Here is a 13,785-nt window from a genome sequence, read left to right as displayed (position 1 = left end):
TCACCCAGCTAATTTTTGTATTTTTAGTAGGGATGGGATTTCACCAGGCTGGTCTTGAACTCCGACCTCAGGTGATCCGCTCACCTCGGCCTCCCAAAGTTCTGGTATTACAGGCGTGAGCCACCACGCCTGGCCAAGACTAGCAAAAGTTTTAATCACATTTTGTTCTATATTCCAACTGTGGGAAATATAGAACTTAATTTGTCAATATAGAAATTACTGACAAATTTAATGACATTTGTGTTAAGCATTTATGAGAAATTTAAATCAATCTTTGCCTTGAAGGAACTTAAAATATAAAACAAAGATCAGATCTAAGCACAGGTAACTATTTTATAGAATGTTCTAGTAAGTTTCATAAAAATATCCAAGCCAAATTCTTCAGGATTTAGGAAAAATCATTATTGTTTTGTTGTTATTGGGAGTGTAACTAAGAGGCCATTTAAGCTGCATTTTGAAGAAAAAGTAGCATTTCAAGGAGCAGAGATGTGGAGAAAGGCATGAGAAATACCTTAGTAGGAAAATCTAGAATATGATCGAAGAACAGTAAGTATGAGTGTTCAGACTTAGGATTGACTGCAGATGTTTCCAGAAAACACAAAGCAGGTAGACTAAAGCTGTTCCTAGGTGCACCCCCAAGAAAACTGGAGGGGAGAATGCAGTGAGGCCACTGTCAGTATATTTGACTTAAACTTACAGGCCACAGGAATGGAACTAACCTTGAGAATGCCACACAGATAAGAGACTTTATGGACACTTAACAACTGTGAAGAATACCATCTTGTGTCAGTTAACTTTGCTGGCAAACCGGTCGGCTCAGTTGGTAAATTGTAGAGGAAAAGAAACAAACTATTGAGATGGCTTAGCTAAAAAAGCCATTTCAAGTTATGAAACGGATAAAAGCAACAAAGGCCTGTAGTGTATACTCACAATGACTTTAACTTATCTTCATTTATGAGGAAGCCACTTTTAGTCAGGATCTCTAGCACCTTAAAACCGGAGAACATAAACATCTTAGGAATAAATTATGACAAAGCGCAGGAAGGGGTGGCTTTGGCAGGCATTTTTAGCTCAAGCATCCTACACACAAGGACCATCCTTCAAACACTGCTGGTAACATCCAAGGCAGGAGACAGAAAACAGAATCACAGTGGTAGATGTCAGTGAATCTTTCTGGAAAGAAATTGTTTTTCTGTTATATTTTCAAGCCTAGGAAAAGACATTTTCCTTAGTATTATGGCTAGATTGTTTAGGCCTAAAATCTCCCTATTTTATCAATAAGCTTATTTGGTTTTGTTTTTGGGTTTTTTGAGTTTTTTTGTTTGTTTGTTTGTTTTGAGACAGGGTCTCGCTCTGTCACTCCCAGCTGGAGTGCAGTGGTGTTATCTCGGCTCACTGCAACCTCCGCCTTTTGGGCTTAAGTGATCCTCCCACCCCAGCCCCAAGTAGCTGGGAGTACAGGCACGAGCCACCATGCCCGGCTAATTTTTGTAATTGAAACAGGGTTTCACCATGTTGGCCAGGCTGGTCTCAAACTCCTGAGCTGAAGCGATCTACCTGCCTCAGCCTCCCAAAGTGCTGGGGTTACAGGTGTGAGCCACCGCACCCAGCCTCAACAAGTTTATTTGATAAAATAAATGCAATACTCCCTTTATTCACTTCTCATTCAGAATGTTTAGCAATTTGTATTGTTTTTCAGATTTTCAGCCCATTATATCTCCCTGCCCACTGTATCACCATATTCTACCTATACATCATCACGTGTTTCTGCTATTGGCTGTATGATGGAACACTGCGGCTCATTTTCCTGAAAGCTGCCAATAGTGCATAGACTGCTGGGATGGAAACCAGCAGCTTTGAATTCAAGCCTTGGCTCTGCCTTGTTTTTGCCTGGGTGGCCTTGAGTCAGCCCATACCTTTTAAAATCTCAATTTATTAGAAATTATGCCAAATCTAAATCAAATGAGAAAGTATATACAAAAGTGCTTTATCCCACAATGAACTATTCAAGAGAGAGCACAGGAGAGGACATTTATTCAACACCTCCTAAAGGGCAGGCACTGAATTTAGGCATTTTATTTAATCTTCCCAGCAACTCTGAGAGTAAAACATTATTAATCCCATTTTGGCTGTTTAAAGAAATTATTTGCACTAGATTCCAGCTGTAGCTTAGCTTCAGAAAAAAATCCTGAGATGTGAATTCACAGCTTTCTAGATTTAAAGACCAAGCTCTATCACATCATGCTGTTATTGTTACATTACTGCTAGTTCTATGAAAAGAAATACTAATTTATGAAATACAGGTTGAGAATCTCTTATCCAAAATGCTTGGAAAGTGTTTCTGATTTTGGGTTTTTTCAGGTTTGGGAACATTTGCATCACCAGTTGAGCATACCAAATCTGAAATCCAAAATGCTCCAGTGAGCATTTTATTTGGGTGTCATGTGTGACGGTACTCAAAGTTTTAAATTTCAGGTTTTCGAATTTGGGATGCTTAACCTGTAGTAACAGGACATTTGTTGTATGGCCAAGGCTGCACAGGGGATAAGACAGCATATGCCTCCAGGAGTGTTCAGTGTCGTCGGGAGGTACCACCACCCAGATCTCCCTTCAGAGAAGGCTCCACCTCAAGGAGTCCAGTTAGCTGACAGCCTCCAGCTTTAATCACCCCCACATATGACCCAATGCCACACTCCTCCAGGGCAGCCCCAGCCTGTGATAGAGTTCAGCTGAGGTTCTCGGGCCTGGCCATTTCTGCGCAAGCGGCACTCCTGCGTGGGCAGCCTCACATCAGAACTCAGGCTGACTGAGTCTGCCTTAGAGCTGCCCTGCAGTCGGAGGCTTTTCCTCCCCAATCTTTCCTTCTCTTCTTTCCTAGGTGCCAGACCTGCATCACAGTCTAACGGCTCTCCCTGCCCACTCCTGCTCCCTCACCACTTCATCTTTCATAGGCATTACCCCCAACAGATTTTCTGCACTTCTAACCTAATCTTGGCATCTGCTTCCTAGAGGACCTGCCTGACACAGGAGGGTAATACATTTTAAATGACTTACTTATCGCCTCATTTCTCAAATGTCTTAGGGTGGCTTAGAAAAAAATAACGAGACTATAAAAAAATATATACTGGAGGGAGTTACAGTGAAGAAAAATTATAAAAGAAAAAGTCAAATGGGAAAAGGCATTCCAGGGAGAGATGATGGTGAGAACTGAGGCATTAACGTGTTCCTCAGAAGCATCAGGTGAGCTGTTTTGCTTTGTTAATTTAATAAATATTTGAACACCTGGTCTAGGTCCACACTTGACGGTACACTCTCATGAGGGGGTTAGTAACCATGACTTCTACAGAGAAGGTGCTTGATGAATGAACTGCATGAGAGTCTGTCAAGATGTGTGGCGCACTCTGCCAGGTGGTAGACTGAGACAGCCATGGAACACAAATACAGAATCCTGTAAATAATGCAATGTTATTAAGGACCTTAATCCAGGTTTTATAACCATAAGGCAAAGCATTTATTGAGGGCTTACGGTGGCCCAGCACAGGCATGACAAGTAGAATAACCATCCCCCGAAATCTGTCCGCATCTGAGCCCTTGGGGTGTGTGAAGATGTTGCCTTACATGGCAAGTGGACTCTGCAGATGTGATTAAGGGTACAGACCTTGTGATGGGAAGAGTACACTGGATTGACCTCATGGACTCAATGTAATCACAAGAATCCTAATATGGGAAAGAAAGAGGCAAGAGGGTCTTGGTCAGAGAAGGGGATGTGAGGATAGACGCAGAGGCCAGAGATAGAGACTTGAAGATGCTACACTGTCGGCTTTGAAGATGGAGGAAGGGGCCAAGCACCAAGGAATGCAGGCAGCCTCTGGGAGCTGGCAAAGGCGAACACAGGTTCTCCCCTGGAGGCTCCTCAGGGAATGCAGCTCTGCTGACACTCTGCTGTTAGTACACTTCAAAATTCTGATCTCTGGAACTATACAATTGTAAATGTGCTGTTTTAAGCCACCGGGTCTGTTGCAATTTGTTATAGCAGCAATAGGAAAGGAATACAACGGGCTTCACAAGCATCATGATGTGTTAATCTTCCACAAACCTACAAAATATTATCTTTTTACAGATGAGGCCACAGAGTCTCACCAAGAAAAAGAATGGAAAGTATTTCAATAATTTTTCATGTTGATTACACAGAGAAATCAACACAAAATATACACAATATTTTGGCTATACTGGGTTAAATAAAATATTAAAATTCATTTCACCTGTTCCTTTTTTTTAGTGGCTTCTAGAAAAACATAAAATACATATGAGGCTTGCACGCATTTGTCATGAACAGTGCTGGCCTAGACTCTCATTCTCAACAGTTTGATTTTATCATCCATCATTAGAATTCTTTTTTTTAAGCAAGAGGCATGCACGAATGTGTGCTCTAGGAAGATGAGGCAGGAAGCAGGTCAGAAGGTGGTTTGAAAAACAACACCCCTGGAAAACACCAGTTGGGAAGTTATGGCTGTAATCTCAGAAAGAGTTGATAAAGGCTATAATCAGTTACAAAACACACTTCCTTCCTTTGAAGAGTTTGCAATCGAATCCTAGATAGAGTTAACACACAAAGAGATGGCTTACAATGAAAAGGGTTTAGTTAAGCTGACTTGCAGAGCACATGCTGTATGATTCCATTTATGTGAAGTTCTAAAAACAGGCAAAAAAAGAATGTATGATGATATAATTCAGAATAGTGGTTACCTTTGAGAGGGCATTGACTAGGAGGGTGCATGAGGGATCACTGGGTTACTGGAGTATTTTTTGTCTTAATCAGAATGGTCGTTACTCAGGCACACAGTGTAGCAATTCATCACACCGTACACTTAAGATTTCTGTACTTCACTGTTTATAAATTATACCTCGGCAGGGCATGATGACTCATGCCTGTAATCCCAGCACTTTGGGAGGCTGAGGCAGGTGGATCACCTGAGGTCAGGAGTTCAAGACCAGCCTGGCCAACATGGTGAAACCCTGTCTCTACTAAAAATACCAAAAATTAGCCAGGCCTGGTGGCAGGCACCTATAATCCCAGCTACTTGGGAGGCTGAGGCAGGAGAATTGCTGGAACCTGGGAGGCAGAGGTTGCGGTGAGCTGAGATCATGCCATTGCTTCCAGCCTGGGCACCAAGACAATACTCCGTCTCAAAAAAATTAATAAATTATACCTCAGCAAAAAGAAAAAATAATGTCATAGAAGATGACTTGGATACAGACCAGATTATACATTAGTTTATAATGGCAGGCCTAAGAATTTCCCTTCAACCTTGCAAAGAGGGAAGCACTGAATGCTTTTGAACAAGAGGAATAATTGCAATCCATGCTTTATGAATATGAACAACACTGACCAGCATTCCAAGGCCCAGCAAATACATCAGTTACTTCCCTCAATTATTGAAGTGGGAACAAATGACCTGGTGTTTGGTGACAAATAAAGGTAGCGTCAATACAAAACCTTTAATTTAATGGAGCACAGCACATAATACCAGAATGCTGAGTTCCTAGAAAGAGAAGAAATATGTTCCTAGTGCCTAGAAAGGGGATTTAGCAGGAGATTCACTGGCTTCACACACAGAGTGAGGGACCTCATGCAAAGGCCCAGAAGAGAAGGGATCCGGTAATTCCCAAGTACACTAATGGAAAAATGGGTCCAATGTTGGTGTTCCACTGCAAGGGGTATGCATAAGAACCTGGACATTTTAACACAAAGAAGTACAATCTCACGGTTATATCCAAGATATTACATGAAATAGTCAAGCACTAAAATACTTTAATTAGAAAGTGCACTTTGTCTCAAAGAGTCATATCTATCAGACAAGTAGAAGGGGCAGCACGAAACAATGCTGCAAGTGTGTATGGTGTTTAATTCCTAAATGTCCACATGGAGGATGTGAACAGGAAATAAGAAAATCTGATGGAATTGTAGAAGAAGGTCAATTGGGGGTCAATTAATGAGCTGTGTGAAAGTGCCCACCTGGAAAGAATAACTCCAGCTAAAGCTCAAGATGTCCGTATTAGTCTGTTCTTGCACTGCTATAAAGAGCTACCTGAGACTGGGTAATTCATAAAGAAAAGAGGTTTAATCAGCTCATGTTTCTGTGGGCTGTACAGGCTTCTGCTTCTGAGGAGGCCTCAGGAAACTTACAATCACAATGGAAGACAAAGGGGAACCAAGGGCATCTTCAATGGCTAGCAGGAGAGAAAGACTAAGTGGGGTGGGAGAGGTAGGTGCTACACACTTTTAAACAACCAATACTGGGGGGATGGTGCTAAACCGTTAGAACCACTAGGAGGATGGCGCTAAACCATTAGAAACCACTCCCATGATCCAGTACTCTTTCACTAGGCTTCTCCTCCAACACTGGGGATTACAATTCGACATGAGATTTGGGCAGGAACACAAAACCAAACTGCATCAATGTCCATGCCTTTTAGTAAGTAAACTGTGTGCAAATGGACATTCAAAACCTATGCACAATTTGGGGCCTGATCAAAAGTAATCGTATCTGTGTCATTGTGAAGTAATATGGGGTACATTTGAAAAACAGGCAGCGAAAGAGATTTTTGCTCTTCTGGATTTAGTTTTAACTAACAAGAATGGAACTGATTGGCAAAGTGGACACGACAGGAGCTGAGGTCCTTAAACCTGAATGTCATATAGGAAAAATGCCACATGCCTAAAAAGGGAGCATGGCTTAATATCATTTACTTTAAAGGCAAAAGTAAAACCCAGGGGTGAAAATAACAAAGAAATCCCTTTTGGTTACACCTACAAAAAAATATTCTAATGAAGCCCTGTGGAACAAATATCCTTGGCAGTGAAACAAATATTATTGGTAACTAGTGAGCCCATCACAGGGGCTATTCACACAGAGGCTAGGCTGAGAGACATCTGTCAGGGATGCCGTATTACAATGGTAGAATGAATGGGAAACCGTCCTCTATTGGAAGGGAGTAGAGGGAGCGATTTGAAATTTAACAGAATCTTTTTTCCATCTGCAAGGCTGAAAGAGAACCATTTTCAGCTAGTGTGCTGTTTCTTGAAATGCATGCCAGGTCCAGAAAATAGTCAAGAGCATTTTAGCGCTTGCCTAGGTTACGGCTTTTCAAGGACAAAGCCAGTCCTGGCAAGAAAAACACTTTTCACATAGGCTGTTAGTGCCCCTTTGGTGGTGTTCCTGCTGCTTAAGCCAATGAGAGAGAAAACATTACAGCTCTTGCGGCTACGAAGGCCTAGAATTGAAACAGCCACTGCTGTCCTCACTTGTAGAGTTAGGGCCAAAAGTAATAGTGGGACAGGAGAATAGGGTCCTGAGGCAGGGAACCCAAGGCCAATTCATGCTGACTTCCTAGAACTAAATCAAAAGGAAACCCCCAACTTTCCACACCTAAGTAACAGAAGGAACAAAGGCTACTCCCTTTGCAACCCCCATTTCTGCATGGCAAATGAAAACTTGAAAGTATCTCTGATTGGTCCCCTCCCACAACCAATCAGGCTGGCCATGGACCAAGGCCTCATTTGTATGGGAGTATAACTTTGTAACTTCAGCCTCTGATTGGTCACTTTACACAACCAATCAGATATTTGCATAAAATGTAACTTTGTAAGTTCCCTTCAGCCTCTGATTGGTCCCCTCCCACAATCAATCAGACTGATCACAGACCACTACTTCATTGACATGGGGTGTACACCAAGTAACCAATGGGAAAAACCTGTAGAGGGTATTTAAACGCCAGAAAATTATGTAACCAGGCTCTTGAGCCATTTGCTCAAGCCCACTCCCACTCTGTGGAGTGTACTCTCGTTTTCATTAAATCTCCATTTTTGTTGCTTCATTCTTTCCTTGCTTTGTGTGTTTTGTCCAATTCTTTGTTCCAGAAGCCAAGAACCTGGACACCCTCTACTGGTAACAATAGTAACAATGATGTAGCCAGCATTTACTGGGGATTTACTGTGCGCCTGCTACTGACCTTTTTGTTCTATGGATGTTGACACATTTAATTTTCACAATAACCCTATGTGGTATATATTATTATTATTCCATTTAACTTTATTTTATTATTTTAGAGATGGAGTCTCACTCTGTCACCCAGGCTGGAGTGCAGTAGCACTTTCTTAGCTCACTGCCACCTTGCACTCCTGGGCTCAAGCAATCCTCTCACTTCAGCCTCCCAAAGTGCTGGGATTAGAGGTGTGAGCCACCGTGAGCAGCCTTACTCCCATTTTATAGACGAGGAAGCTGAAATATTAAGAAGTTAAGTAACCTGTCCAAGCTTGCCTATCCTGTAAATGGCAGAACGAGACTCAAAACCTGAGCTCCAACCCAATCCACATCTTCTCCATCCCACTCTGGAGCAGCTTTGACTGAGCAGTGGAGGCTTGAGGCTTTCAAATTTTCAAAGCCTGAGAAGACGCCTAGGCGACACCACACTAAAGGACCTGAAAGAAGAGAGCTTCAGGAAAAAGAGACCAGAGAGTGGAAAAGTACATGTGGAGCATTCTCCTCATAAAACCCTGAGTCCGTAAAGCCCTTGCCTTGTATGACTCAAAGGAATGACTAAATTTGGGTGAAAATCTCTGTTCCTCCCCAACTTAACTGCTCTTTAGAGATTTATCAGCCCCTCAGGAAAGAATTGCATGCATCTTTCTTCTAGTGATGTCTTTAAGTTTGATTTCATTCTAGGAAGTCGGCATAAATCCGTCTTCGGTTCCCTGCCTCCAGCCCCTGTGGATGATCTGTCAACTTGGAAAACAGGAAATCTTTCAAAAGGGGCAGTAGTCATGCCCAGTGACTTTTCTGGGGCTCCATCCAAGACAGGGCCATCCACAGCCACCAGCACCCCTTTAGGACCAGGCAGAATCATCTTTGGTCAAAGGGCAGCTGTGGAGAGGATGCAAGGCCCCACTCCCGGACACAGACACAGCAAGACCTAATTCCATGATCACCTTTCAGTGAAAAGCAACATCATTTGAGATCCAAGGAGCAGCCTTTCCAGATCAAGTTTGCAATGGTAAGGAGTCTTGATTGCAAGCAAAAGAAAACAAAGTCGAAAGAACTTTGAAAAGCAAGAAAAAAATATGTGAGAGCTGAACTACCTCTTCCAGTCTGTGGGAATAGAGCAGAACCAGGGCTGGTGGCTCCAGCTCCATCTCTCCTCAAGTTCCTCTCTATGTATCTGTTTTCTCTTCTTCTTTCTCAGTGCAGGGCACTTTTCTCTGCTTTGCAGGCCATGTGGTAAAAAGATTACCTATAGCTCCTGGGTTGATGTGTTACAAGTCTAAGCACCCAAGGAACAGACTACTTTCTTTCTGCTGGTATTAATTCCAAATCCCCAGCGGAAAGACTGTCCCAGCTTGGATGGCCCCTGTTTCTATAAAGAGGTTTACCATTCACTGTGGAACATGAGAAATTGGTGAATCACAAAAGAACAGGGTTCTTTGTATTATACGGGTCCTCTGACTCATAAACTTACTTATGACTGTGTCCACTCATCATCTGCCCATTCACCTCTTAAGATTCTTCCCTCCTCTGCGACATCTAAGTCCTTATCTATTCCTCAGGACTGATTTATTTTGGGTTAAGTCTAGGTAACTACACTATGTAATAAAATGTAAGTCCTGTTTTGCCACATTCTTTCATCCTTGGAAGAAACATTTACAGACTGTTTTAGGAGCCTAGGATTGGTGAACCAAGCAGACTAAGATTCATGTTTTTTTTTGTTTGTTTGTTTGTTTCATTTTGTTTTGTTTTTTTGAGACGAAGTCTCGCTCTGTCACCCAGGCTGGAGTGCAGTGGCTCAATCTCAGCTCATTGCAACCTCTGCCTCCCGGGTTCAAACAATTCTCCTGCCTCAGCTTCCCAAGTAGCTGGGATTACAGGTGCCTGCCACTACACCCAGTTAGTTTTCGTATTTTTAGTAGAGATGAGGTTTCTCCTTGTTGGCCAGGCTGGTCTTAAACTCCTAACCTCAGGTGATCCGCCCACCTCAGCCTCCCAAAGTGCTGGGATTACAGGCATGAGCCACTGCACCTGTCCAGATTCCTGTTTTTGCCATGCTTATATTCCAGGTGGGAGATGGACACTAAACAACTGACATACAATACCTAGTAAGCTAGGAAGTGATATATGCTGTGGGAAAAGAAAAAGAGGAAAAAGAGGATCAGGTATGTTATTATCACTGTTTTGGTTTTATTTATTTCTTGGTTTTGTTACACTGTTGTATTTGATTAACTAATAAAAGTTGAGTATCTCTTATCTGAAATGCTTGGAACCAGAAGTCTTTTGGATTTCAGATTTTTTTCAGATTTTGGAATATCTGCATATACATAATGAGATATCTCGGGAATAGGCCCCAAACCTAAACATGAAATTCATTTATGTTGCACAGACATTTTATACACTTAGCCAGAAGGTAATTTTATGCACTATTTTAAATGATTTTGTGCATGAAATAAAGTCTTGACTGCATTTTTACTGTGGTCAGGTGTGGAATTTTCCACTTGTGGAGTCATGTCAGCACTCAAAAAATTTTGGATTTTGGAGCATTACAGATTTCAGATTTTTGGATTAAAGATGCTCAACCTGTATTTATTTTAGCATTTTTGCATTTATTTTCATTGTGGGCCATGGGGCTATGGTTTTCCTTTCTTATTTGGTTTGGGAATCATGATTATACTAGCTTCATTAAGATGACTTGGACCACTTTATTTCTTTATCTTTTTTCTCAACTGTATAAGAAGGGATTAGGTCATGCTGTGCATGGTCGCACACTCCTATAATCCTAGCTACGAGGCTGAAGCAGGTGGATGATTACTTGAGGCCAGGAGTTTGAGGTCAGCCTGAGCAACATAGCAACATAGCCTTGTCTGAAGAAAAACAAAATAGAAGAAATAAAAGAAAAAGAAAAGAAAGAAAGGATTAACCTCTTAGAAATCTGATAAGGCTTATCTCTAATTCCATGTGGGCTTAGGGTTATTTGGGAGGAAAAGGCTTTGATAATTACTTCAATGTTTATAATGAATTCAAATTCCCTACTCCTTGTTACTAATTTTGACCTGTTATTTTTAAAAGAATTTATTCATTTTATTTAGGCTCTTTATTAGTTAATAATTATTCATATTTTTAGTATTTTAAATCTCTATAGCAGCTATATTAGTTCCCCTTTTTAAAATTTCTGTACTTTGTTAATTTCCAACTTCTCTTCTTTTACTAATCAATTTGACTAGACATGTGTCTACCTCATTTGCCTTTTGCATAAACCAGTTTTTGTTTTTGCTAATTCCTCTATTTATTTTTCCTATCTTACTGATTCTTTCTCTTGTCTTTAGAATTTAACTATCTTCCAGTTATCTACTACTGTATAACAAAGCACTCCACACTTAATGGATTAAAACAGTATTTCATTATTGTCTCTCAGGGTTCTGTACGTTCACCGAGCTTTGCTGGTGGATTCTCAGTTTGGATTTGTGTTTGCAAATAGATAGCAGCCGAGCTGGAGTCATCTGGATGCTTAACTAGGACAGATGCTCAAGAAGGCTCACCCACATGGCTGGCAGTTGATGCTGACTGCTGGCTGGGAGCTCAGCGGGGGCTGTAAAGCAGCACAGTTCTTTATGTGACTTGGACTTCTTATTAGCATGGCAACTGGGTTCCAAGAGAGAGTCGCTAAGGAAGAAACATGCCAAGAGATGCAGACATCCAGACAAAAACTGCAAGGCTTTTCATAAGTTAGCCTTGGAAGTCCTAGAATGTTACTTCCTCTACATTCTCATGATGGAGCAAATCACAAAGTCCAGCCCATGTTCAAGTGCATTTCCTCTTAAAGACTTGTGAACTAAAGAGACACGTGATCTACTCATATGGAACCAATACACAATGGTGAAATAGGCATACCATAGTAAATTCTCCCATTTATAAAGGGGAGAAGAGGAAACAATAGCAGTCACTTGTCCATGGTGATTCTGAAATCTACCTGGAAACATGTAACTAGTTTCTTAATTACGGCCCAGTCCTGCTTCCTGGAAGTGACTTTCAGTAGCTCTTGGCTCTGCCCTCTGGGTCCTTTCTCTGCATTCTGAGTCACCATTCCTTCTTTATAAGAAATGGTCTGTGGTTGCTGATAAGTTGTTTTATGGACCTATATTTAAATGACAGAAGATGGGAGCCCCAAGGACTCTTCATTTTCAACTGTCTCTGTATCTTTTATTCAAATTCACAGTGTTTCTGTTAATACAATTTTCTTAAACATATTGTATGTTTCCTATGACTCTTACCTTGGTTCACTCCTTCAGAAAAAGGTCACACCCATAAATCTCCTTGAGATATATTCCTCTCTGGTAGGGCTGAGATTCAAGATGCTATGGTTCAATGCTTTTAAAATTCTTAGAAGTCTAGGGAGCATACACATAAAATCCTTAAAAGATCTCTTAACTAGCTAAGATGGTCTAAGAGGTACCACCTGAAATTGTTCTAACGTCCAATAGGTGGACTCTTGATCTGAACCTTACTCTGAGGCCATGTCTTACTGGTAGTAGCCAGGCATTTATCATTTCCCTAAAGGTCTTTTTAAATTTTATGAATCTTTTGATGGAAGGAAAGACTGTTGCAGGCCCTCTATCTTCCCTCTAAATTCTACTCAAAAACTAAACAGTTACTTCTGTAATTAAGTTCTTTCTATCTGAACTTTTACTTTTCTTTTTGTTTCTTTCTTTTTTTTTTTTTTTTTTTTTGAGATTGGGTCTCCCTCTGTCACTTAGGCTAGGCTAGAGTGTGGCACAATGATCACGGCTCACTGCGCTGCAGGCTGGATTTCCCAGGTCTCAAGCGATCCTCCCACCTCAGCCTCCTGAGTAGCTGGGACCACAGGCATGCACCACCACACCTGGCTAATTTTTGTATTTTTGGTAAAGACAGGGTTTTCCCATGTTGCCCTCCCTCAAACTCCTAAGTTTAAGTAATCCAACCGCCTCAGCCTCCCAAAGTGCTGGGTATCTGAACTTTTTCATATGCAACCAAAAGAAACCAGCAGATACACTCAACCTCCTGCTTGGTGATTTCTTTCCTTTTTTTTTTTTTTTTTGACAGGGTCTCACTCAGCCACCCAGGCTAGAGTTACAGTGCAGTGGCGCAATCTCAGCTCATTGCAGCCTCCATCCCCAAGCTCAAGTGATCCTCCTAACTCAGCCTCCTGAGTAGCTGGGACTACAGGTGCATGCCACCACGCCCGGCTATTTGTTTGTAATTTTCATAAAGACAAGGTTTTGCCATGTTGCCCAGGCTGGTCTTGAACTCCTGAGCTCAAGCAATCCGCCGACTTTGGCCTCCGAAAGTGCTGGGATTAGAGGCGTGAACCACCATACCCAGCCTGCTTAGAAATTTCTTTAGCCAAGTCCAACAATTAAATAAATGCATTTCTCTATTTTCCATGTTGCCATAGACAAATGTTTCACTGGGTTTGCCATCATTACATGAAAGATATCCAAAAATATCCTGATTTCTCTGGACTCCATTAACAATTCCTTATTGTCTTTCCAGCACTCACTAACAATCTCCTTCCCTTCCAGCTTCTGCCTGTTGTGCAAAATTCCTACAGCTAAAGTTATACAGAAGATGAACTCACAATCCAAAATTATAAAATACATGAGGAACAACCCACCATGAGCAAACATTGACACATATCATTAGACCCCCAATTATTTCATATGATTAAAATGATTTAAGAAAAAAAGAAATTACAAAGTGA

Source organism: Chlorocebus sabaeus, chromosome 3 (genome assembly GCF_047675955.1).
Source record: "Chlorocebus sabaeus isolate Y175 chromosome 3, mChlSab1.0.hap1, whole genome shotgun sequence".
Classification (NCBI taxonomy): Eukaryota; Metazoa; Chordata; class Mammalia; order Primates; family Cercopithecidae; genus Chlorocebus; species Chlorocebus sabaeus.
The sequence above is the reverse complement of the archived record's forward strand: the minus strand, read 5'-3'. Positions refer to the sequence as shown.